At 41.3% G+C, this 25,847-nt stretch overlaps 1 protein-coding gene across 28 annotated transcripts in view; it reads left to right on the top strand.

Annotated features, from left to right (window-relative positions):
- Positions 1–25,847, top strand: part of ESRRG (estrogen related receptor gamma) — a 368,929-nt gene that overhangs the window by 82,913 nt on the left and 260,169 nt on the right. Inside the window, exon 2 of one of the 28 annotated variants that reach the window (XM_079328619.1) lies at positions 7,792–7,897. The exons of 25 other annotated variants lie outside the window; for them this stretch is intronic. The gene's annotated coding sequence lies outside the window, so the exon portion shown is untranslated. Of the gene's footprint in view, positions 1–7,791; positions 7,898–8,553; positions 8,573–25,847 lie in introns of those variants that run through there. 2 more of the 28 variants (XM_079328626.1, XM_079328623.1) reach the window with 2 other exon arrangements.

The raw sequence follows: 25,847 nt of genomic DNA, 5'->3' as shown, positions 1-25,847 counted from the left end.
CAGGATATATTTGGGTTGCAGGCGTAACTTCATTTCTTTCAGTGTCATCAGATATAACTGTAAATTTAATGCACAAAGGGAAGGGGAAATAATCCCTTCACCCACAAAGACATAAATTAAATGTTACCCCACGCTAAAAAATGTAACCTTAAATGAACCTTGCGTTAAGGAAAATTCAGTGCATGAGTTCAGTGTATGTGCTGTGTTCAAGGGGATGGCAAGTACTTTCAGATTAGTCTGAATTACTGAGGATTTTCTAGTGGGAAAGCTGGATACCCCCCTCCCTCTGGCCAGCTCTGCCTTCCCAATGCCTCTCTTCCCTCAAGTAACCAGAAGAATCTTTTTCTTCTGAACATACAGCTTGTAATATACATAAAAGCAGAGTTTGCTTTGATCCTGACAGCAAAACGTTTATTTTTAAACTGGAACTGGGCTGTTGTCCAGCAATGCTCTTTCCTTTGCATCATGCCCTGCGTTTCAGCTCCGCAGCCTGCCTGGGTGCAGCTGGACCTGCTGCAAGAGGGACCTGGCGTGATGGGTCCTGCTGAGCTCGCTCCCTCCCTCTCCCCCCATTCCTCCTTCTCCTCTCGTTTTGAAATTCAAATTGAATGCAATTTTCAGCTCATTTGAGCCAGAATATACTCTTGCTGAGCTTCAGTGGCTCTTAAATTCAAACTCGAAGGAGAAAACAGATATCATCTGTCACCGAGGGTGGGAAAGGGTGTCCTCCCCACATTTTATTCATAGGAGACAGGGCTTCGCTGACTAATTCCAGTCTTTCTGACTAATCACTCACTGACAAACTAATCAGCTAATCGATGTGACTGGTTTCTTGTAGTTTGGTCTTTTTTTGCAGGGTTTTTTAAAATTATTATTTTATTTCTCCAGTCTATTTAGTATTTATATTTAAAGTCCTAGAAGTGCCCTAGCTGAAACACCTGTGTCCACATTTGACTGTGCCTGCTCATTTCAGGTCCCATTGTCCCCATCACAGGCTATTCCCTCTAAGGGACTACAGATGAAAATGCCCCAAATTGGACAGCTGGCAGAGAAGAGGCGGGGGATGAGAAATTTTCAAAAGAAGCTTAAAAATTAGAAAGGAGCAAAGGGAAAATAAATTGTTAAATCATTAGGTGTTGTTATGTCAGCAGGTTTAGGACAGGGTACATACCACAGCTACTTGTTCTATAAAACCTGCTTCATATTAACATGTGGCAATATCTCATGAGTCATCTGGTGGGAGTCCTGCTTAAAACTAAAGAAGAAATACAATTCACTGATTTTTTTCCCTTACTGCTTAATTTTTTTTTTCTAATATTATTTTGGAAATAGAAAAACATTCTTGCAAAGAGGTCCAGCTCCTGCTTTTATTGTAGCCCTTTTCAAACTTCTCTTTCATTTGGTGAAAATAGCATTGGTTTGGAGATTGACAACTACCTTCAAAGGGAAATGTTGCAAGAAACAGCAATTTGGTAGGTGTAAGGGCAAAACTAAAGTACAATCTGTGCTAGTAGAGAAAATAGGTTGCTTAATCTAACAGCATGGTAGCATTTTAATGCTGTTCTGAGCAACATCAGCTTGCCACTGGCAAAAATCCTCAACCTGAATTTTTGTTGCAACAAAATCTCTACGCCATAAAGGACATCATAAATAGGTGACATAAATAGAATAAACGGGACATCTGCAAATGTTGAGAACATATTGAAATCAGACTGGAAAGAGTATCCAACACCATGCTGGTCTCTTAATTGTTTTATATGTTCTAAAGCCTTGATATATTACTAAACCTGTCTTAAGGTTGGAAACTGCTGTTCTGGAGCTTTCTTGGTGCCTGTTCCTTGTCCCTCATGCTGGGCAAGGGTTGGTGTACAGTCAGGGCCCAATCCTGGAAACAGTTTTGTGTTTGGTGTGCTAACATCACCCAAGCTGAAATGGGGCAATATTCAGTTATCCTTATGAACTTCAGCTTAGTGTGTGGTAATCCCTGAAAAAAAACCCAAACCCCACCTTTTTGCTGTGGGCTGAACCAAAGCAGAGATTGTGCCTGTGTAGTGGGCTGGTTCATGAGACATGCCTTGCACAGGAGCCAGTGTGCTGTAATGGCAGAACGTGGGTATTTGATAATGGAGAGGCACTGGCAGAAAGCAGGGCTGAGGGAAGAGGGCACTCTTGATGTGTGATCAGAGAAGCCCAAGCTCACCTTTGGGACTGGGCCCCCTAGGACACAAGCAGTGATGAGAGACCTGGATCTGGATCACAGTGGAGTGAGTTTGGAGAGGTGATATGCACACGGCTGCCAGGGTAGCAGAAATTGATTTCCAGTGGTCTTTGTGGTTATAAATGTTAGCCCTGATGCATTTACAGTTACTGAAGCAGGGGATTTTGGAATATTTTTTTTAAATTAGGCAATTAAATTCAGGTTAAGCCCTGTTTCAGGCACCTCAGTGCTTCCCTGAATCTTCTCCTTTGTCTCCAGTGGCTCTGTTAGACATTGACACTGACCTGTAAAGCTGGTACTACAAGTCCTTATAAAGAAATCTGATATTCCTATGGAAGTTATGATGATATATGTAAATCAGCTGCCATATCCACACTGTCACCTCTTCAGCTGAAAAAGAAGGGCAAATCATTTCGTTGGTAGCTGCTGAAACCGTCAGCTGCACTGTCATTAATACTCTCCCCTCTTTTCCTGGAAACTCAATATGTCAGCTACCTGATGTACCCTTCCTCTTCCAAGAATACATCTCTCCATTCCTTCAAATTCTTCTTGAGCTGGGACCTCCCATCTGCCAGTTTATTGTTCTTCTTCTGGCCCATTAGTTTTTCCTCCCATTCTTTTTCCATAGCCTCATGTGTTTTTTATAGAATTTTAGCATGTGCTAATAAGCAGAGTATCTGAGCTCTATCCACAAGTGTATAAAGTGATGTGTCCAACTGCTGTGATGCCTTTTTGTTTTACCCCTCCTCTTTCTTGTGGGGAAAACAGTATGAGGTAGTTTTTGTATTGCTGTTATATACACCTACACCATCACAACTCTGGTAACCTTTAAGACATCCCCTGGACCATCCTGTTTGGACTTTGGTGCTGGATCTGTTCCTCAGGGAGCTTCCCAGATTTCTTTTGCTGCTCTCTGAGAAGAGAATGTCCATGTGGTGTCAATTCTCTGAAGCAGGTGTTCTCTAGATGCCATTGCTGAGCTTCCCTGTTCTACACCCCCTACTCTGTCTTGCTGCTTAACCCTGATCGTCCCAGAGATCTTCCATGATCAATCCCTTCATCTGTAATTGATTTTACAGAGGTCACATGGCAGCTGAAGCATTTGCACACCAATTTCCTACTGGGATGTACATAATAGAAAGTATTTTGCTTTGCAGAAATACAAGAGCTGTAGTAATCCAGGTGATATGAGAAGCGCCTGCATCCTTACTTGGGTGGCTCTCCTGGATTTCACCCCTCCCTGGTCCACCTTCCAGCCCACAGTCATCTCTCTTGGTTTTTGCTTGGGCCATATATGAAGCTTTCCATTCCAGAAAGAAGCAAAACTTGGACTGTTGTCAATAGACATTGGCATCAATGGGATTCTTACTTAAGTCTCTGCAACTCTCCTTTTTGTTGTAGCACCTGTAAGTTTTATGCATGAGTAAACTCTTGTGTACCTCAGGAGTCCTATTAGAGATTTCCACACAAGAAATTACTGGATTGCAAGTCATAAAACTAAAATTGTTGTCCCATCCTATAAAAAACCTGTTGGGTGTGTCTGTGTGGGTTATGCCTATATAGGTATGTATCCATAGAAAGTTATGTTTGATGACATTTCCTCAATAGTTTACTTGCTGCTGTTCTGAGGTCATTGGATGACTTATAAATTCTGCTTGATATATCTCTCAGTGGAGACCACAATTTAAATGAATAAACAAATGCTAACCAAACCATGGGTGTTTGTGATATTGAATATAATCAGGTTTTTGCATTTAAATTTTGTATCTACTTTTAAGAATGTGTATATCAATTCTGATTGGTTCTTTTTCATTCTCTATGCTTTTTGAAAAATTCTTTCTTTAGAATGCTTTGAGAAATTTAGTAGTGTAGGATCAGAACTCTTCTCTTTGAAATTGTCTTTAAAACTGCTATTGACTTTAACAGGATTAGTGGTCATGTTAGGGAGCCTGAGAAAGTGGTCTCACAGCTCACACAGCATCTGATTCCTAAATAACAAACCTCGTTGAGTCAACTATTTCCGAGTCACGTTTTGTTCCGTCCTGCACAAGCCAGACTGGGACAGCAAATTGTATCACCAAAGAGGCATGACATGAGCTGTATGTGTATTTCCACCACCCTTTGCATTGCCATGGCAACAATAGTTTTAATTATGGAGAGCCAAAACAGTAAGTTGTATATCAGATGGGGCTCAGTTTTCCCTGTGGACAGAACTCTGATTAGCCACTGGAGAAAAGCTTTGTATCTCGGTTTTCCTTCCAGTCTGGATTTTATTCTCTGCTTTAGCAGCCTGCTTGTTGTGTTCACAGTGTGAGCTTGGAGAGGCTGCAGCCAGCTGGAGGACAGTGGCACAGAGGGAGATGGAGTGACCCTCCTGTCTCGGGGGCAGCCTGGCACTGTGCTGGTTTGGGTGTTTAGGAATGGTTCTCTCACTGAAGGACTGCTCTCGGCTTCCCTCTAAACCCCTGCAGATCTGCGGATTTGGAAAGGGCTGGTGTGAAGTGATGTCTAATAATCGGCCTTGACAATGTTCAAGATTGTGCTTAGGGGGACAAACAAGGAGCTCCACTTCAGCAGTACGCATGAAAATTTGCAAGATCCACATCTACATCCAGCTGTGGGAAATAAATATGTCTGCATGGTAGGATGCAGGTCAGGAGTGGCTTTTTTCACAGTGGCAAGGGTGTTGTTTAAGTCACTTGTCCCAAGGGGGTTGTAAGGGTAGTGGCCAGAATTGTGTACATCACTCAGGAAATTCATAACAAGAGAGGAAAAACTTCATTGATGTAAATCAGTGTCTTCCTATATATATATATATATATATATATATATAAAAATCAATTATATGGCCTTCTAATGCACTAATTTCCTATTTTGTTTGAATTGTAGCCCTTGGTGGTTATGGTAAAGGCTTTTTCTGGGTTTGTGAACTTCCTGGCAGTGTTTGAACATTAGTGAGGTAGGAGAAGAGATGGAACCCTGTAACTTCTATGTGGATCTCTTGTGATCCTCTGTGATTCTGAGCGTGTGTTGTCATGAATGCAGGTCTGAGGCAGTGTCATCAGGAGATCATGGCCAGAGATCATGATATCATAGGGAATGAGAGTTGCAAGATTACACTGTTAACTAGAAGTTCAGTTTTCCAAATGTGGTTTCAGGATGCAGTGAGCTCACAAGCATGTAGGTTAATATTTAGACTTGCTGAATCTCACTCCTTACAGTGTTACGACAGCTTTTTTATACAACACACAACCCTGAGCAAGTAATCCACTGATGATTTTGTTGTCAGTTCACTTGAACTTCTTGAAAATTAAGAAGTCCTTCCTCCAAGATTTTCATTTTGGAATTTGAGATCCTAAATTAAGCCCTCTTATGAAAGAAAATGAGAAGTTTGCTGTTGTTTTTAATAAGATTTTACGGTAAGTATGGCAACAGCAAGTCTGTCAGTCCCAGCTTTACTGCATGTGTGTAGCTCTGTGCTTTGAGACCCTTGAAATATCTGGTTTTAGGACATCAGCAGGGGGCTAATGAAAAGGCTTTGTTGATTTTAACGAATTGCAAGCCACTGTAGCCAAAATAAATATAATCTGCTTTTTGGATTAGTTGTCACACATGATTTTACCTACTAACAGTGATTAAAGAACCCTGGTGGAGCAGAAGCATAGCTACTCTCTGGTGACTCTTGCTAAAATAGCAATAAACAGAAGTAAATAAAGTGTTAGGGCATTAGTTATCTTTAATAAGCACTAACACTGCATATAATGTTTGCTTCAAAAACCTCCATTGAGTACAGACAGCAGTGTCACTCTTTCTAGGACAGAGACCACTGGTCATTTTAGATGTCTGGAAATTATGGCATGGACAAGACATGTTCTTTCTTTGTACCACTTGGCTGCTGTTCCTCCACCTGCACACCTCATGGAGGCCTTCATCACTCAGCCATTTTCATCCAGCAGCAGACACCAGAATCAAAGTTGAAAATATCCCAAACTAGAGAGATTACGACAGGAAAATGAAGGGAGTGTTAATTCCTTGTGTAATTCTGCAACCCCCAAACTGCTGTAATTCCATCCAGTTAATGAACAGAGGGCTGGGGCTGGTCTCTCATACCTTCCTCTGTGTAAGCTGATGAACAGAATTACTTGCCCCTGCTGACATCTTTTATCCCTGATATTTTCCCAGTAATCAAGGGTGGGTGTGTTTCCTGATCTCCTTCACATTTGTTGTGAGAGGCAACAATTACACTTGATAGTATTGTACTATTCCTTTGGACTCATTGTTGCTTTTAATCAGTGGAGAAAAGAAACAAAACAAAAGAAAACATGTTTCTATTTCCAAGAGGGAATTATTGCTGCAATGCTGAATATTGGGATGATTTTAGGTTCTTTTGTAGGGGGGATAACAGTTTCCTGAGAGTGGCAGAGAAGTGAGGAATTTCCCAAAAGCAACAAAGAAATTTAGGGCTTTGTAAATTAAAAAAAAAAAAAAAAAAAAAAAAAAAAAAAAGTCAAGGGATAGCAAAACATTAGACTTATTCAAGGAAAATCCTACCAAAATAGGGAGGGGGTGTGAACTTTCTAACTTGTATTCATCTGTTCCTAATTATACACCCCTGGAAGGCACATGGCACTGTTCTATGAGAAGTTTATCTTTTATATGACAGCTACAAAACTTCAAACTATTCAAGTAAACATCCTCAAGGTTTTTAACAATTGCATAACTCCTTTTTGATGTATGGAGTTAGATTCTTGTCTGGTGTTTTTGGTGAAGTCATGCACCAGTTACAACCCACTTCTGGCTTTATAGTCTACAGAAAAAATTCTTTGATACTGTGCTCAGGAAGGGAGTAAGACCCACCAAGGACCCATCCTTCTCTTGGCTGGCAGTCATTAGGAATTTGGAGGTTTGCCCGATGGTGTAATTCAAGTCTTGACTGCATATCTTATTGGTTAAAAATAGGAGCCAACTCCAGCTCATCAGTTTTTGCTAAGAAACTATTGATTGTGATTAGCAAGCTTAAAAATAATTACCTTGTGTGTTCACTGCTATCTTTGGACATACTCTCATATTCCTACTGTTATAGAAAGTATTGAGCAGCACAATAAGACGATTTGATGACTAAGGTGTTACACTGAGTGGGCGGCAGAAGGGTATTGAGCACATCTTAATTGTTCCATCTCCTGGGCATGGAACAAACACACAACACCTCCACAGGGCAGAAAACCCACTGGCCTTGCCAGCTCACAAAGTGAGCTATCCCTCATGCCCTTGTTCCCATGAGGGAAGGTGTATCCAGTCCTTCCCAGCTGCACTCGTCACTTTCACCATATCTTTGGAAGAAGCCACAAGCCCACCCAGCAGCACAGGGGTAAAGCAGTGGGGAAGGGAATATGAGTTTCACCTGGGTTTTACCACCTACTTTAAAAGCCAGGTGGTGCTGATTCATACCTGGTTGCAGTTGACCCTGAATGGCTGACTCACTTAATGATAACTGAAAGCCTGTCTGCCCCTGGAAGGTGTTGCTCTGTAGCAGGGACAGTTTCAGCAAGCAGATGAATTTTTGTTACTTACAGCCCTGTGTACTCAGGTGAACCAGCATCCACTTCAGTCTGCTCAAGCCCGGGCCACCTGCTGAGAGTGTGAGAAGAGCTCCCTATAGCTGTCAGGCTCCTAATGCAGGTCAGTAGCCACTTCAGGGGGCCACCTTCTCCAGGCTTTAACTCTTGAATAGCTCTGAAAAGGCTGATTTCTTGTCATGTTATTCCTCTCTGCTGAGAAAGCCAAGGAAGAACAGTTTCTCTATTTAAAGTTGGTGTCAGAAGTTGGGTAGTGAGACTGCTGTATGCTATATCTACGTATATGTATTTTTATGCCTGTGGGATTGTTTTACCCTGTTCTTTAGGTTTCATATCCCCTATGAATGTATCAGCAATTTTAAATCTGTACCAGTCTGTGATGCCCAGTCTGAGTTTGCATTTTCCAGTTCTATTTCTCCTAAAGGTTTATTCTTGTAATGGTTTGGTGTGTACCACGTTGGCCCTTAGCAGGCACCTTGCAGGTGCATGGCAGATAATGTGGGTTAGAATGTCAATTATGGAGTGTTTTGCAAATGTGGCCTCATTGCACAACCACTTAGAGATGTGTGGGGCAGGGTGCAAGCTCTTCAGGCCAGCTGCAAGTCATGTGAAACTGAGTGTGTTTGCATGTCCAGGAGAGGGATTTATTCCAGCTTTTTGTGTGTTAATGGCAGCTTTTGAAATTCAGAGCTAGAATTTACTGACAGGGAGGGAGGAAAAATCACTTGGTAAAGTATTTCCTGGTGCAATGGTCTTCAGATCAGCACAGGTGGGAGAGGTGAGTGCTGGGTCACACCAGAGGGACTTTCTCATGTGGATTGTGGATTTTGTGATTTGTGTTACTTCAAGAACTTAAAAAGAATGAATCACAAGGCTTTTACACAGTAGCACAGGAAACTGTAGGCATGTTTGCTCTGGTCTGTGTCAGAGGAGGAGATGCAGATGGACTGCAGCTGCAGCTCCGGGAAAGCAGGGCTGGAGCAGGAGCCCTGAGGACTGGCTGAAGAGCTGGGAACCTGGTGGGGAAGATGCAGCTCTTTTCCTCTTGCTGTTCTACAAGGGATGTTACAACAGCCCTGAGGAACGTCTGGGCTGAATGTACAGAGAGCAGGTGATGGTTTGGGAAAAAAACTTCACTGACAGGAGTTTCTGACAGCAGCTTTATGCACTAAAGGTACAGTCATATGCTTTTTGAGACTTTCTAAGTGACTCTATATCTGTGTACTGCAGTAATTTCTCTCTAAACATCTGTGTAAACTCTCAATAGACTTGTACATGTAAGCTATGTATTCCAAACAATTTGCTTCAAAAATATTTGGCCTGACTGAGAAAAATATTGTTGAAAGAGCTGTTTCTTCCCCCTGCTGTGTTTAAAGGGGCTTTGACTTGAGTCCTTAAATTCAGCATCCTTTATTAGCATGATTCCAGGATTCTCAAGGATTTATATAAGAGCTTGAAACATTTAAAATGTTTGTCACATTTAAAACCAAATGCTACAACTTTAAAACTTGATCTATTGGGCTGTAGCAGAGCTAGAAGTGAATGTTGCATTGCTTTTGTATGGTTTGAGTACCTTCTCCTTCACCCAGGAGACTGCAACGTATTTTTTGTGTCTGCCTGTCTCAGATACTTATGTGGCTGCAGGTACTGCAGTTTCTGAATGTTTCACAACACTTTGGGGAAAATATTATTACCTTACACATATCACTGGCTCATGAATGCTGAGTGCCACAGATGAACTTTGGCAAGGTGTTTGGTACCTTTTTTTGGAAAGAAGGGCATGATTTTAGAGCAAGTTTATTGACATATAATGAGCAACTGCTGATTTTGCACATCAGCAGGGAATGCTGGGCTGAAACCTATCAGGTCTGGGCCCTGGAGAAGCTGAGCTATCACAAGTCCCCTATTTACTTATTTGCCATGTGACTATAGCTGTTATATAACCTATTGGCTATACAAGCAACTTGTGCTGCTACACAGTTATTTTTTGCGTTATATTTAACACTTTTCTTGTCAGAAGCAGTGAGAAACAGGGAGAAATACTTCTGCTTGTGTGTAAGCTGATGGCTTCAAGTCAACTACAGCTGCTAGCCTGGCAATAATTTGAATTGTTGAAAACACATGGAAAGAGTAAAATAGAAGATACAGGGAAAAGAAAATAATCATCACCAGGAATGTTTCTTTAGAATATTTTATTAAAAGTTCATGTTTGAAGTGATGTCATCCTTTTCATTCTTGGTATTTAATTGTCCTTCTGAAGCTTGGCATAGCTATTCTGATGTGCAGCAAAAATATTACATCAAAGGTGAACGTTTGAATCCTGGCTGGAAAATAAAACAGAGGAGGGGAGAACCCCCAAATGACTAAGAGTTCTTGAAAGTAAAATATAAAAGAAAATAATAATTTCTCTCCCCTGACAAATAGTTCAAAAAGTAGCCAACAGTTTGGATCTGGTATGTCACATTGCATACAAATGAAGAAACTGTCACCATCAGTTTCCTTTGAAACCTTTTGATCTTATCTTCTGTAGTAAAGGGCATGTGACTTGATCAGGGCTTCTCTTCTCTGATACATAGTCAGAGTCCTGATCTACTAAAATATGTGACAGATTTCTCCACTCAGTTGATACCATTTTTTTTTCCCTTCAGTCTTTGTCTGGGGTGGATATGATTTACCCTTCCCTCTCCATTCAGGAAAGCCAGTTTCCTCATTTGGCAATTTCCAGTTAATCTCGTATATTATGTCAGAAGTAGTCTTACACCTTTCTCTCCACTTGCCAGGCTGGATTCTTTTTCTAGTAAGAACAGGAAAGTGGAATTATGATATTTTGTAAAGACACATTAGTCACTCAATGCTTCTGAAAAGTCGTGGGATCTGTGTTCTGGCAATTAATAAAGGATTGTTCTATTGCAGAATACCTTTGAATGAAGGATTTGAATATGCATAGTCAGTAGTGTCAGGGGACAGCAGTGGAAGGAAAAGCTTTCTAAAGACCTCTAAAACTTAAAAAGCAGTTTTTATGAGGTATTTGTGTTTTTAATGCAAACTATGATAGCTAATGTGCTTCACTTGATTAATGTTTTGGTCCAGAACTAGTGAAGGCAAGGAAAATTTTCCCAAAGGGCTATACTTTGTTACTGTGGCAATTGATGGCAAAGCTGTTTTTTACTTCTCTGTGGTAAGACTGCTTGCTTATGAGGGAGAGTTGAAATAAGAACTAAGCCCCAGGAAGCCTTGCTGGGCTCCTCTTTGCAGGGTAGAGGCTGGAACAAAATATTCTTGGGCCCATGTGTTTTCACTGCTGGGCTTTGCTGCCCATTTCCTGGTGAGCACAGGATGGTTCCCTGGGACGTTGGGAACAAGTTTGCAAAAATCTGATTTGTGAGGTTTGCAGCAGAGACAGAAAGTTTGGGGATTCTATTTTTTTTTTTTTTTTTTTTAATCCCCTGTGGAAAGTAAGCAGTGATTGAGATGTCCAGGAATTGTTTCTACCCAAACTTGCTAAGTAGAAAAAATGCTGGAGTTGCAGAGTCGAAAGCAGCGTTTAAATGGGTGAAGGTTACTGGGCAGTGTTTGCACAGAAGGTCAGGCTGGGTGATCTCACTACGCCTGCAGCCAGCTCCACCCTGGGGCATGAGCTGCAGCCTTGCAAAAGGAGAGTTCTCAAAGGGAAACCCACAGATTTCCAAGCTCCTAGGAGTGACTGTGGGCTGTCTGCTGGCCGGAGCAAGCTCTGCTCCGTTTGGTTTTCCGCTCGGCTTCTGTTGTCAGCATGTCCCTGTTAGGAGTAAGGAGCTGAGAGAGACTGGAAGCAGCCTGCAGCATGCCAGCTTGTCTGGGAGGTGCAGCTGGGTAAAGTGCAGCAGCAAATCCTTTGCAGTGCTGGTACTGAGAGCTGTTTCACAGAGCAATTTTGTTCTCCGGTGGTTTTATCGCCACAAATGGTTTTAGATGCGTTTACATGGTGAGTGTCTCTCTGCCTGCTGAGGTGGCTTGTGTCACTGTCCCTCAGAGCTGGGAAAAGGTGGCTGTTGGGCTGCCTGTACAGAAAGGTCCCTTTTGGAGTCTTTGTATAAAAATCTGGGAGAAGAAGAATATCTGGGACTGCTCCAGCAGCGTGTTTTCTTGTTGCTGAAGTCCTCAGTTCTTAGTTCCTGGTTTAGAAGAGTAGGAGAGCATGTCAGAACGTCCTCCTGGGCCCCAAATATGTGCTTAGAAGGGTTTGCTTCTGGGCTAGCAAGGAATGTTAGCAAAGCTAACTTGACTTTTTATTTGAAGAATTTGGCTCTACCCATGTCTGGGCTTTTTCCTCTTCTGTTGTCTGTTGTGTGATGAGTAAGAGCTGGTATTCAGAAGTGGTGCCTGAAGAGCGATGGGTTTGGTTCCTGAGTGGAGCTGAAGGTCCTAACAGTTGGGATCCTGGAATGCAAATAGCATCCAAGAATGGTTTTGCCTTTTATCCATTAACACAAACACAGCTCTGTTTTAACTATCAACACGGGTGAAGAAATCAGTCTTCCTGATGCTCCACAGGACTACCAGTTCAGTATATGCTGGAGGCTTCAGCTCTGGAGTGTGGAAGGCCAGGGACAGAAGCACCAGGAGGTTGCTTCCATCTGCAGATTTCTGCAGCTTCTCCAGCATCCTTTATCTGGGATAGGCAGCAGCTCATCAGCCAGCTGCCAGGCAAGGAGACCTGCTGGTGGTGCTGAGGGCTGGAAGGAAACCTCAGATATGACTGGAGATAAACAGGCTGCCACTGAGACCCCCCACTCCCCTCACTGGTGAGAAAAGGGTGGTAGGGACCTGACAGACTCACTGCTTCCCCGTCAAGGAGTGAGGATGTGGGGGAATGTGATGCTTAGCACTCAGCACCAGGGCTTAGGAGATCCAGAAAATCACCCAGTTGCTTTCAAGGCCTATTCTGCAATCAGCATAATTTCTCAGGAGGAGGGGATTTTACTGTGGAACAGAAGGTTGGGGAATGGAGTGTTTGTAAAGGGAAAAGTAATTCTGTTTATGGGCTGGGAGTCAAAGACCTTTCTGGATGTGATCACCTCTGTCTGCTTTGCATACAGGAGGCAGGTTGTTGGATGGTTTAAAATGTTGGCTATTTTATAATAATACTAATAACAATTTAAAGATTTTCCCAGCTGTTGGAGGATGCAATTTTTCTTTGATAGGCCATTATGTATGCAAGACCAATTGGTAAACTGCAATGTACTGTTCTGTAATTATTCTCCCCTGTAGCTTTAATGAGGAGATCTGTGTGCAGTTTGATGGGAGAATATACTCTGCCGACAGCTACATCGAAAATCAAGACAGGTGTAATCTGCTTACTGTAGTCTGTGAATCCTCACCATGTGGCTATGTTATCTCTAGTGCATGTTTATAGAAAGATGCTTGTAAAAGGATTTAATTTAATGGAATAATGGTAACTGACACTATGAAAATGAAGGGGCTCAAATAATATGGTGAGCGGAGTGGTATAAACACTAAAGTAGATGAATAAAAAATTGGTGTATTACGTCATTTACTTATGTGAAAGGAAATACAAATCAAGCCATTGTGTGGACTAAAAGACAGTATTCTCTATTACTAACCCCCAGTCTTAGAACAGATTTTGGGGTGTGCAGCTAATGATATCTGGTCAGTTGTGCAGATGTGCATGGCTGTCACAGATGTGCACAGGCCCACTTCCAGGACCCGAGTCCTGGAATGTGAAGAAGAGCAGGATATCTTTTAGAAGGCAGATACTCTGCTGAGCTGATGCCAAAAGCTGCAGCTTTCTCTCAGGCTCAAGAGTAGTTGTGTGATGAAAGGACAAGCTCAAGCTTTGTTTAGGAATCTACTCTGTGGTGGGGAAGCTTTGGGGCTCTCACATGTGATGGGTCTCTGTGTCCTTACCTGTGCAGTAATGATAACAATAAAGTATTACTAGAAAAAACAGCCCAAATAATTTATTTATAGCTTATAACTATTTTGAAGCCCACTGAAAAAAAAAATTAACATCTCCTTGCTAGCAGCAATTGCCCAGGATGGTTAATTTGGAAAGATAAAATTACTTAGGCAGAACTGTGAATCTAGCTTTTCAGAGGCTGAAAGAAATAATACCCGGTCACTCTCTGTGGGTGTGATTTATTAATTATCAGTCATTCTTAATCACTTGATACTGACATATATCTAACACACTGGAGAGTTTAATATCGGAAAGAATACTTAGCGTGATTTTCCTCAGCAGTCCATTTTTAAGTGCTGGGGGAGATAATGCGGTGCCAGCACTTTGGTATTGTGTTTCAGATCCTGTGTGACTGTCCTTGAACATGGAGGATGAGTGCACAGAGGGTGGCAAGAAGTTGTTAGCAAGAGCTGTGCTAAGTGTGGCCATCCTCCTCACTGAATTGCTTGAAAGCCTCTGGCTTGTAGAATTCATGTGTGGTGACACATAGGGGGGTGGGTTTTTTATTGTTACCCTTTTTTGTGGTAAGGCAAATAAATCTGATTTGTTATTCATACCAAGGATAGTCTAAGTGCATGATTGGACACACTATGTTACTGCATCAAGCAAAATGTGTTTAAAAAAGTACTGAAAAGCTCTTCTGCTGGAGAAAGATGGGCATTGGATGGAGTTTGGCATTGCTGTTAATTATTCCTATTATGCTGATCTTGCTCAGATTTTTGAGTCTGGTGATTGCAGTGATAAAGGAGCAGCCTTGATTTCTACACATATGTTACTGTTACTTATAAAACTGGGCTCACAGATTACTCTGAAGCTTTTACTGTTCCTGCAGAACATTTTGGTAGTTCCAGCAGTTTGATCACAAATGCAGCATCTCTCTCCTAATGCTGTGCAGGTTGATAAAACAGTTGCCGAGCTGGAGTCCCTAAAGAAATTATTAATTATCTGGTTAATGTGCATCAGGCTGTGGGAGTGTGAGATTAATCACCAGTGCTGGGATGAGTTGCTGAAGTGGATTTTGGTTTTTTGTCTCCTGTCACTCGGTAATGGCTTTTCCTTCCTTCACCATCAGGTGAACAGGTGCAGAGGTGCTGTATTTTCATTTTCCTGTAGTCGGGAACAGCCGGTGACCAGGAAATGCCTCTTTCTCAGTCCTGCTGCATGAGCAGTTTACAACATGGAGCAGTACCTGCTTTGGATGTTCCAGCTGCAGGAGATGCTCCTACAGCACAGGACTGACCTGAGCCTTCCCAGATAAACATATTCAAACACATGTGCCTGGGGAGGAATGCCAGGAGGAGTGTTGGGTCTGGCTCTCCTCTATTCCCCAGGTCTCAAAGGGATTGACTTATGTTTGGAAGTGGAATTGCAACTTGACTCCTGTTTGCAGTGTATTTATATTACCTGAGATTTTTCAGTAAATGAACATTCAGCATGTCTCCTTTGTTTAATGTAAGAAAAGAAAAATGTGCTCATTTATTGCAAAGATATGGAAAAAGGTAACTCAGTCTTTAGTTGTACCATCCTTAAAGCCAATGGATTGCATTAATATTCAGATACTGGGGAAAGAGTTGGAGTCCTTTCCAGTGGTGGTGGATCAGGGCATTGAGGTGCAACACTGCAAGCACCTGTCCTGCCCAGTTAGCCATCAGCAGCTGCCTCAGAAATGGTTCAGTGAGGCCCTAATGTTCTACTGGAGCTCCCTACTGTTTTACACACACTTGCACCACACACTGTACTGGTGGGGGGGGAGAAATGTAATTTGTCTTTTGAATCTGACAGTTGTGTTGCTATGTCAGTCTTGTACACAGATCCATTAACAGTTCTGCCCCAGGGCCTTTAGTTTTAGTGATTTCTTGTGAGAAGAAAATGGAAGGTGATGTGGAAGGAGCTGCACACCTAAAGCAGAGCTTGTCTAGACTATGGAGTGTCTCTAGTTAAGAAAAGAAGAAGCTGTAGACAACAGTGCAACAATCATTCTGCCAATATGTGCTGGGGGACAGAAGCAGAGTTTGAACTTCTCTCTATTTATAATGTCTAGGCTTTTGGATTACTTTATCACCTCTAACCATAAGCATAGCTTCTCCCTGAGGAAGTCCTGTAAATATCCACAGCCACTGAAACTGAGTCGCACAGCACTAGAGACCTGATTTTAACCTACTTAACTAGGTTGTAACAAGTTTGGGTTCTTTTTATTTTTTTTCTTGGTTGGTTGTTTTTTGTGTGTGTGTATGTATAGGTATTGGCCCTAATGAGCTTGTGGGGTTTGTATCTTCTTGGCTAAAGCAGTGGTGGTTTTTGTCCCTGGTGAACTGAAAATTTTTGATTACCTTGCCACTTCAAGCAAGCAGAGATGTACTTGTATTTGAGATTACATTGCACTAATCCATTCTTGGGTTTTGCTCTCCATATTGTACAGTCCCAAATCCCTCTTCAGCTAAAGATGTTACCTCAGGAGGGGAAGTGATAGGTGTGCAGTTTTCAGAGAATTTGCTTTTTATAATAGCAATGTGCTCCACTCTGGAGTCCCTGAACAGCCCATGATGGCATAAACATCCATTTGTTTGACAAGCTATGGTACAACTTCACGTTAAATGTGGATGACCCATTTGTGTTTGAAACCCCCTAACCAGCAAGTCAGCATGGCAGCAGTGGGGCTTTAAATGTTAAACAGTCTTCAGAGCTTCAGGCTGAGTATTTGCACTGGAGTTGTTTGGGTTTCTGCTCCTTGCAGAGCTTCCTGAGCTTGTTGTGATAACTAAAATCAAGTTTACTTTGTTAAGCTCAGCAGTTCCCAGAAGAGATAACAGGGGGAAAATAAGACCTTTAGGAGACAAGAAGTAAATTTCTGTCTGTATGGGGATGCAGGTCACTGTCTTTGTATGACTTTTTGATGATGATTTGCTCGTTTCTTTATGCATGGTTGTGTGCCTGTGCATGCAGGGGTACTTGCCCACAGTGAGGTACTAAAGTGATGCAAAAGGAGTGTAAAACTTGGGAAATGTATCAAGCATAAAGGCAGTAACTTCTCAGCCTCTTCTGTAGCTCTGGCTCTCTGATGCTTAAAAATAAGTGGAATAGCAGATTTTCAGATTAGTAAATTGTGCAAATTCATGCCTAATTTACATGTATGATCACCTTGACTGCTTGTACAAATCAGGTAATTGTGCATGCAAATAGCTAATTAACACAATTAGCTGATCTGCTGATGCAGTCTAAGGATCTGTAAGTGTATATAGCCATGCAGTTATCATATATCTGCAAACCAGTTGTATGAAGAAAATCTAAACCCTCTTAATTTAGCAGCTATGGGGAGTTGCTTATTTTTTAGTAACACTGGCTTTGGGCTGGAAGTGTCTGATGGGGATCACAACTGTTATTGCAGTCGGGATCCAAAGTCACTGAGGTTTAGTAGAATAATTTAGTAGAAACATTTCATTTCAAAATAGAAAGTCAGTGCTGCAGTCCATGGCAGGCTAGCTGGTCTGGTAGCATGGAGTGCCCTTCCCATATAAATTGCTCCTAGTTTGGCCCTATGGCTTCATAAATACCTCTGAACAAAGCTTCTTAAATGCCTACTTATTACTATTCTTAAATACATAAAGTATTATACATTTTAAAGCTGCCTGCCTCTTTGCACCTTGGTAGAAAAGAATTTACTCAAAAAAGGTTTAAAGGGCAAGTCTCCTGGTTTTGTTTATTTGTCTTAGTCTCTTCCTTAGCATATTTGACTGCTAGGCAGAAATATCCAGGCAAGTTTAAACATGCAAGTTGTCCAACTTTTGCAACTGCATCTGTGAACACCAAATATGAGTACATGGAATTCAGAAGTGTTTTTCCCATCTCTCTTTCTGTTACATTTACAGCTGTTACAGGGTGGACAGACAGCCTTCATCATAGTGATTATTTGTAATTTCAAACCGAGCGTAATGTGAACTTCCAGTCAGTTCTTTCAAATAATTTAACATCAAGATTTGAGGCTTCACATTGAGTGTGCACAAAAGCAAAAATCTTCTGAAGTCAGGTATTTCTTGAATTACCTCTTTAAAAATATCTCCTAAACAGAAAAAATCAAATCTGTGCATTACATTTGTGACCTATCTAGGATCTCATTTGCTCTCTGAATTTCCTTTCTTAGAGGTGTAGTTTTGTTTTAAACCAAAGATGAAATATGCCTTTAGCATGTAATGGACTTGGATTCAAATCCTAAACAAAGTTTTGTGTTCAAGACTACAGTCTTGTATTTCTTTCATATTTCTCATATGGCTGGCTGTGGTCTGTAGCATTTTCCTTACTGGGTGACTTCAAAAAAAGCACCTTGTTATGTTCTTGACAGTAACACTAATTTTCTTAAAATCTGCTCTATGAAGATAATTAAATATAGCTGGTATATGTCATAAAAAAAAACTGCTATGAAGTATTTTACTGTCATCTAGGTGGCCTCCAGACAAAGAACCAAGGGACTTCAGTGTAAAACACAGTGTGCAAGATAAGGAGCCTGTTTCTAGTAGAGCCACATCCATCTAGTGGTAGTTGGGTGCAGAGTCAGGAGAGAAGTGTGCCAGCCCTGGTGTGGTCACCAAGTCTCTCCTCTGAGAGTCAGCATGTACAGAGGAACTTCTCAAACACAGACAGAAGATCTACTTTAAAGGTAATTTATAAAAAAAAGGCAGGATGAAAAGCAGTGTAGTGGAGACTTTCATGTACTTTGTCTGCAAACAACACTGAAGAAGTTTAAAACCCATAGATGACAGCCTCCTTTAACTATCTGTGTATTGGTGGGAATTAACACACACCCCATTTGAAAAAAAAACAAAACAAAAAAAAAAAAAAAAAAAAAAAACCAAAAAAATCCCCCACTAAATCCCAACCAAATATCACCATCACTCACCCCAAGAAAAACAGCAAAATCCAGACAAAAATCTTCCCAGCCAACCCAAAGAAGTTAAGATTTGAATGCTAGTTAGCATGCTGATACCTGGGAGCACTTGGAGCCCAGGGCTTGCTCTTATCAGCCTGTGTGTGGCAGCCCTGGGAACAGAAGGCAGGGCCTTGCTGATGTGTGCATGGGCTCTTTCCCCCTGCTGGTGCGTGCCTTGCAATTTAAAGATGCAGAATTCATTGAGTGGCAGGTGATGATTAGTGAGGAGCTGGGGCCTATCTGCTGTGGAAGGGAGCTGGGGAGGATGACTTTATTCCTGGTGGTGTCAAGTCTTTCACCTTGCTGCCCTTTAAAGGAACAGTGGCAACTGTTTCTTTAATTTTGGTTTACAAATTTGTTTCAACAAAAGCAAAAGTCATAAAAGCTGTTACAACTTGTTCTTTCTGAATGAATCCTAAAATGTAAAAAAAACCCTGGCTGTAAAAATCTTTTCCATCATTTGTCAACCAGATTTTCCCATTGACTGTATGGTGAACTGGAATTGAAAACTAATAGGAAATAAGAAGAAAACAGCAATAAAAATAAGCAGTCTGGTTTGAAGTGTCAGGCATAATGAGACTAAGGGAGAAACAGAACTGAAATAAACTGAAAATAAGACAAGCAAAGCTGTGTAGGCCTTCATGTTGGGACAGTGTAAATCCTTCTTTCTCCTGGAAGCAGAACTGCTTGCAGAACTGGTGCTGAGGGCTGTGAGATGCTCAAGTGTCTCATAGGTGTGTGGTGTTTTTCCTTCCAGCCTGTGCCAGTCAGAAAATGAAGGAGCCATTTACTGAACTGTTTAGAATTGGGAAGGGCAGAGGAGATATGTGGCTATGGTGATGATGTTTATGCTTTTGGTTGGTTGAAATCCTGTTAATATCCATTAATACAGGCTTAAAGCCTTCTCTGAAACTTTTGGAATTACCTATCTTTCTGTTATTTTAAGAGACAGTTCTTTTTCTTTGGATCATTCATGCTCTATTGAATTCAGTGGGAGAACTTGTACCTGTGATGGGATAAAGTTTCCAATCCCTGTTTTACTTCCTTAAGGACTAAAGGAAAAGGTAGGCTTTAGGTGATCTTTTTCAAAATCCTTTTAAAGAAAGGATGCATGTGCCAAGTGGTGAGGTGGCATCATACAAGTTCATATCATTTTTTTTCTCCAGTTACTCATCGGCACCAAATAAATGGCACTGAAAATGCAGTGCTGGTGCAAGTGCCAAATTGCTGCCATATGCAGAGGAGTTCTCTCCTTGCCCTTTCCTCTCAAAGGCCTTACTGCCAGCCAGTGACATGGCTGATTGCCTTTGCCTGATGAAGGGGCATTTGTGGGAGCAGCTGATGGCTGAACTCTTCTAAAATGGAATTGATGATTGTCGTGCAAGAACCTCTCCTAAGAGTTGGTACCCACATTTATCTAAAAATATGTGCTTGCAGTCACTCACTCTAGCCTTCAATTCAGGAGCCTGCTTGAAATCTCTCACATTTTGAGGTCTGCAAAACATCATCACCCTTATCTCCAGGTGATCAGAAAATTATATTCCCTTCAGGCAAAAGATGGCCTCTTCCTGGATAGTTACACCTTTGTCTTGCAGCCCAGAGCCCTTTGGTGTTCCTGGAGACAGTAGTACCCAGGCTAATCTCTTGTACAGTGTGTAGGAATGCTGGCTCCAGCAGAACAAGTCTCTGTGAACATCCTGGTGCTGGCTTCCAGGCAGTTTGTAATCCTGGCTGTTTATCTTTCAGTTTCTTTATGGCTGGGCCTTGCTTGGGTATTTTTATCGAAGTCCTGTGACAAAAAACATGACAAGTGGCTTTGTGCCTCTAGCACAATGGAGCTCTGCAGTAATGGTGCTAACATTTTACCCCCAAAAGGATCTTCAAGTGGAGTCACAGACAGCTATTCAGTGAGTTTAAGTGACTATTCCTCTCAGTCATTTCAGGGGGTTTTGGTTCTATCAATTGAAATCTGTCAAAATGCAGTGCTCTGCAGCCAGTGCAGATCCTGTCTGTGCTCCAGACAGGATTTTTCTTGTGGGATACTCTGAAATGGTTAGGTGGACTTTCCCCCAACTTCCCAGTCACATGTCTGGTCCTGTGCACTGAGCACATGTTTTACCTCATTTTTGTTTCTCTATCACAATCACAGGGTCTGTTTACAGCACAAACAAATTGCTGCTCCAGTTGTTTCCTTTGTGGAGGGGATGAGAGCATAAGCAACATGTGAGAGATAACATTTCCTTGGTGTGGTGGTACTGGTGACTATGTGGTGATACCCTCTAGCTCTTCTGTTTCCATGAAATATGGGCTGTTACACCATTCAGAAAGTAAAGGAAGCATGCCTTGGAAGAGACAAAGAAAAAAAAATTATGTTTTGTCCTGCAGTGCCTTTATTTACAGAGTTTATCCTGGGAAACTCAAAGCATCACTAAACAGAAACTCTTTGCACAATGACTTACCTTTCCCAGGGAATCAACAAGCATATTGCATTGACATTTAAGTTTTGAGGTCTTTCTCTATCCCTGGTGCAGGAATGAAGCTCCCAGATCAGCTGCTGCTGGTGAGGAGACGTAGCTGCTTTATTAGGGATAACTTGGTTTATCTCCTTTGACACTTTTCTGATATCTCTTGATCATTAAGGTCTGGATTAAGTGGAAAAAACATTGCTTGCACAGATGTTATGTAGCTTATGCCTCAGATCTTTTATGAGAGAGTTTGGGTGCTTAATGTCTCCTAATTCAAAAAGAAAAATCAAAGTCTTGTGTACAGCTTCCTTCTGTCAGGTGCCAAGATGAGGGTTAGATGAGCACATAACAAAAACCTGGATATTTGAAAGTCACATTTCCAGCTGCATTTAAGGAATTGTAGATAAAACACATTGAAAAGGAAAGGGCTGTTTGGGGCTGGGTTTGTGTTTCCCACGTGGGCTTAGTGAAATTTAAGGTGTATTCCTCTGCAGCACTCTTAGGAAAGTGGTCATCTGTATTTTCTTTCCCATGAACTTGCATTGTGACATTTTTGTGAAGTACTGATATGTATCAGGAACTTGCTGTATATTCATTGCTGGAAGAAAGTGTTGTCCAGTAGTGGCATCAGCAGCTTTGCAAGATGAGAAGAGGTGCTTGGCAGCAGGTATTGGAAGAGTATAGGAACTAAGTCTGTATTTATTTGTCTGCCCCACCAAAATACTATTTCCCATATAATTTGTGTGGGTTTTCAGTATTTTGTTCCCAATCCCTACTCCAGTGAAAATGTAGCTATTATTTATAATCAGTAAATGAATGGCTTTGATTCTGAGCCTGTAGCAGTGCAGAAATCAAACATTCCTGTCTTTCAGCCTGAAAACAGGAACACAACAGGGATTTCTGGGGCTCCTGAGCTGCTGAAAGCTCAGGGAGGCTGCTATATTGCTCCACTGTGATAGTGGAAATACTCTGGTAGGTTGGAAAGACCTTTCCTAGGGACTGGTGAGTTTAACAGCCTGATGTACCCTAACCAGAGCAGCCCTTTATTTGTCCTAGCTTGCTCTTTTTCAGCACTTTTCATCAGAGGATTACGAAAAGTGGACTTCACCCTGTGAAGCTGTTACTGTAACCATTTATGGAGGGAGAACTGAGACTAGGAAAAATGTGACTTTCCAAAGGTTAGCTCTCATGCCAGTAGCACAAGCAAGGACCTGTGCATCTGTTTCCTAAGCCCTTACTCTTTTGTCCCACATTTTCTTTAACCAGGTGGGAGGCAATCCATTTCTACACAGGGTCTAGCACAACTTAGGTCAGCAAGGATCGTGTAAATTGTCAAGTGAGAGCTTCTGCTGGTGCTGCACCGAGGGATAAATTGGTTGAGAACTTTGTGGGCTGCTTCACTAAAGACAAATAACCGTGTGAAATTTGATTTGCAGAGAAATTTTCTTCCTAGGAGAATGCAGAACTTCAGCATAAGTAGATCTGCAAGCTAATGATGTAAAAATAGCTTGGATATTAAAAAGCTGGTAAATAGAGGTACGGTAGCAATTGGGATGTATGGGAGAGACAGGCTAAACTGATCTGACTTTATTATGAGGAATTTATTGTCTCACAGAGCTCCTCTGTTTAACTCAGTCAGTGCTGTGTCACTTTCAGCTGAAGCAGAATACTTTTTGTAGAATTCCAAAGCCATCTTCCTGTAAAATAGTGCAAAAAACTTGTTTCAGCTGCAAAGCTGAGCTCACTCAGAATAATCCACATTAGTTTTGAAGGACTTCAGGGATGTGTTTCCTTCTGAAGATTCCCATTCTTCTGTGTTTTCTTTGCCAAGTGAGTAATTAGTTGCTCCTTGATTATTGCTTATCACTTTATACTTTCTCATGGAGACAGCAAGGGACTGTGAGGCTGTTAATAGCTATGCTCAGATCACCTTTCCTTCTCAAGCATGGTTTTATTAGCTTAAAAATAACAGTGGGAGTGAAATGCTTTTAAGTTCTTGTATTTATTGTTTTTTGGGGTTTTTTTACTGGAATTCTGAGTGCTTTCCAGTGAACACCAGAAGTGCACAGTCTCATTTCTCTTCCCTTGAATCGCCACACCCCAACACCATCAGACACAAAAGCTTGACTTGGGCAGTCTTAGTGCGGGGCGAAGAAGAGACTTGGAAATTTTCTTTCATCCTTTCAGATGATCCTAAACGTGGCAACAAGCGTGGCTCTGCAACAGATGCAATTCTTTCTAGGTCTCTAGGTAACATTTGAACCTGTGTAATGTTGGCAGCACAGCACCGTAAGTAATATTCCAGGAAATGCGCTGCCGCTTGTTAAAAAGGATAGGACCCCAGAGATGCCTTTAAATATGCCTGTAAAGTGAGAGGTGCCAAGAGAAAGATAATATGGCTGATTATAGTTATTTACCTTACATTTTCATTCGCCCTTAACTGGGTGTAATTTAGGGGCATGAAATCTCTTATTGGAAGTGTATTTGCATTAAACAGCTCTAAGCAACCATGAAAGTGCAGAAGCTGAAAAATTGACAGACTGGGTTTCTAGAATCCCAAAGTAGCATTTTTTTAATAGGCATACAAACAAATCAAATAAACATGTTTTGCTTCAACGATTTAAAGAATATGGTCTTTGGAGTAATTTGTCTCTTCTTTTTATTTATTTATTTTTTTCCCCCTATCATTTCTAACCTCTTCACTGCCTATCTCTAGTTTGCAGCTCCTCCTAACAATCTGCAGCAATTTCCAACCCAGCTGTTGTGGTTGCAGTGCATTGTGCCTTTGTTTAGCTTTCCCTGAGCTATCAAATCATGCTATAAAGGGGATTACCTGGCTAGTGATGTTGTTTTTGAGGTCTGCACATTTTAACAAATAATTGCTTCACAGTGGCTCTTCCCCACCTCCTGCTGCCAAAAATAAGAATAAAGAAAAAAAAAATAAAGAGCCCTCTGAAAATCAAACTTTACAGGTGTACAGAATCAAGTCTTGCAAGTAAGCACCTTTGGTTGGCTTGGGCAAAACCCCTTCACTTCCTTTGGAAATAATCACAGCAAAGTTGAAATCAATCAAAGAGTATCTGATTTTTTTCAATCAGCTGGTGTTTTTGTAGCAAGACTTGAATGTTCATGTGTGCCTTTAGAAAAAGACAAACACGTTTTTGCTCTACTGTGTTGGCATGTGCTAAGCTTGAGAAATTTATAATCCAACTGTGTGCTGTTAAACAGGTATGATCTTCCACCTCTACCCCCAGCAGTCGGTCAGTTCTTTTATGGCCACTGCCTCTCCCACAAGGCAGTTTATTTAACGGATGTTTGTGAAATGTTGTGATCCTCACATGAATGGAGTTATTGAAGTGAAAAGCATTAGCAATATTTATTTCAGCAGGTTGTGGAATTAATGACTAAGGAAGAAAAACTGGTAAAACTTGCTTTTTTATATTCACAGTAGAGTCTTTAAGAAATGTAATTTGTGTGTAAGAATGCAGACATGAATGAATTTGTTACAGTGCATGTGCTCTGTCAAAGTTTTATAACAAATATATATGCTATTGAAATATATCTAGAGCATTAATTTTATAGCATTTTTTGAGTGTTAAGTGAAAGCTAGTGTCTGTCTTGCTCTGCTCGATGCAAAAGACATATTTACTTGGGTGTCTTCAAATTTGGTTCTCGTTTTGCAAACATAGTACATTTTAATTAAGGCTTGTCACTCGAAATCTAGTGAATACATTTACTGTAATGTCTCCATCTTTGGGAGGTGAATTTGACTTAGAAATTCTCTGCCACAGAGGGCCTGATAATATCAGTCTAAAGATTTCTTTCCTGGGGAAGAGCAGTTTGTCGTACACCCAGCTCTCACTTAGGTTGTGCTTTCAATGAAAGTTGCAGAATGATGTTTATTGCAACACACAGACAAGAAAAGTCTCTAAAGACAAGTATGTACATTTAACCCAGAGAAGCTTATAAGACTGTCATATTTTTTCCCACTTCAACCCCCCCCCCCTTTTTTTCTTTGGCACAGTTTCAAAGGTGGTTTATTGATTATGTTTGGAAAGATTAAGAAACTCCTCTTCCCAGTCATGCTTCTGTTGGCATATGAGAGGACTTTGATCAAACAAACAATGAATTGTCCAATACACATAGTCAAAAAAGGAAAAAACTCCTATAAGAGCTGGTTTCAATTGACCTTTTTACCTGTGCCTATTTCTACTCTGGTGCATGGGGGCCATGCAGGAGGAGGGTTATTGTCCTCCTGTGTCTTCAACCCATCTTATGGTTGGTGTTGAAATTCCTGCTCTTAGTGTCAAGCCTAAACCATAACTACTTTTACTGTCATGCAAATGCCATTTTATGTTCTGCCACTGTGTAAGAATGTAACAAAAAGTGAATTTGGAGTCTTCAAGAGAAAGAGAAGTGAAGTCCCAAATGTTTTGGGTCTTCCTGTTGCTGTACTTAAAAGAGAACAATTTTTTCAAGGTTGTAGTAAATCAAGGTGCTGTCTCCTGGTCTAGTGTTCTGGAGGAAAGGCTTTAGCTCCCAAGCTTCTTCTCCAGCCTCTTCTACATCACCATATTCAAAGTGTGTTATACCAGTTCTGCTAGAAAAGGTTTGCATGAAGAAAGAGCCCAGAGTAGGGTTGAGTTAAAAGGGAGATGCTTGGGGGACCCCACAAGGCACAGGGGTGCCCAGAAGAGCAGTCTTTGGG

Source organism: Erithacus rubecula (assembly GCF_903797595.1).
Source record: "Erithacus rubecula genome assembly, chromosome: 2".
NCBI classification, from domain to species: Eukaryota; Metazoa; Chordata; class Aves; order Passeriformes; family Muscicapidae; genus Erithacus; species Erithacus rubecula.
The sequence above is the reverse complement of the archived record's forward strand: the minus strand, read 5'-3'. Positions and strand labels throughout refer to the sequence as shown.